Below are 581 nucleotides of genomic sequence, written 5' to 3' on the forward strand. Positions count from 1 at the left end.
CGCCATATAGATAGAAGAGTTACGACAACGTCCAAAAAACGGTTATCGTCACGTGGTTCATGTAGACGAGGATCGTTCCCCGGAAGTTCACGGCGGGCAATGTGAATGCATTGATAACAGGAGATAGAACTACCATTTTTGGTAATTATTAGTGAATAAAGGTTTTGATTTGCAATATTTATACAACAAATCGATATGTGTATGTATTTACATCAATATGTTTTAAAAATAAAATAGAATTTGCTAATATTAAGTAATAATATTAGGATTAGTGTGAACAACTAGTTTACATGTTACTAACAGTGCCTTGTTAAAGAGCCTGTTGCTGTTTATTTATAGCTTTGAATTCTTTCAAACCAATATTATCTTCTTAAACTTGTATGGTAGTCAGGAGCATCACTTAATGTTTATTGATACATTTAGAGGGAGGGGATCTAAAGTAATGCTTTAGAATTCAGATTGGATTCATTTCTACCATTTTCTTAAATTCATGGTAGTTTCAGTAATCCCCTGGTAATTGAGGACACAAGTTATCTAAATGACTAATGTCGTCTTTATGGCTTTCAGAGAGGACAGGAGAC

Source organism: Pseudochaenichthys georgianus, chromosome 1 (genome assembly GCF_902827115.2).
Source record: "Pseudochaenichthys georgianus chromosome 1, fPseGeo1.2, whole genome shotgun sequence".
NCBI classification, from domain to species: domain Eukaryota; kingdom Metazoa; phylum Chordata; class Actinopteri; order Perciformes; family Channichthyidae; genus Pseudochaenichthys; species Pseudochaenichthys georgianus.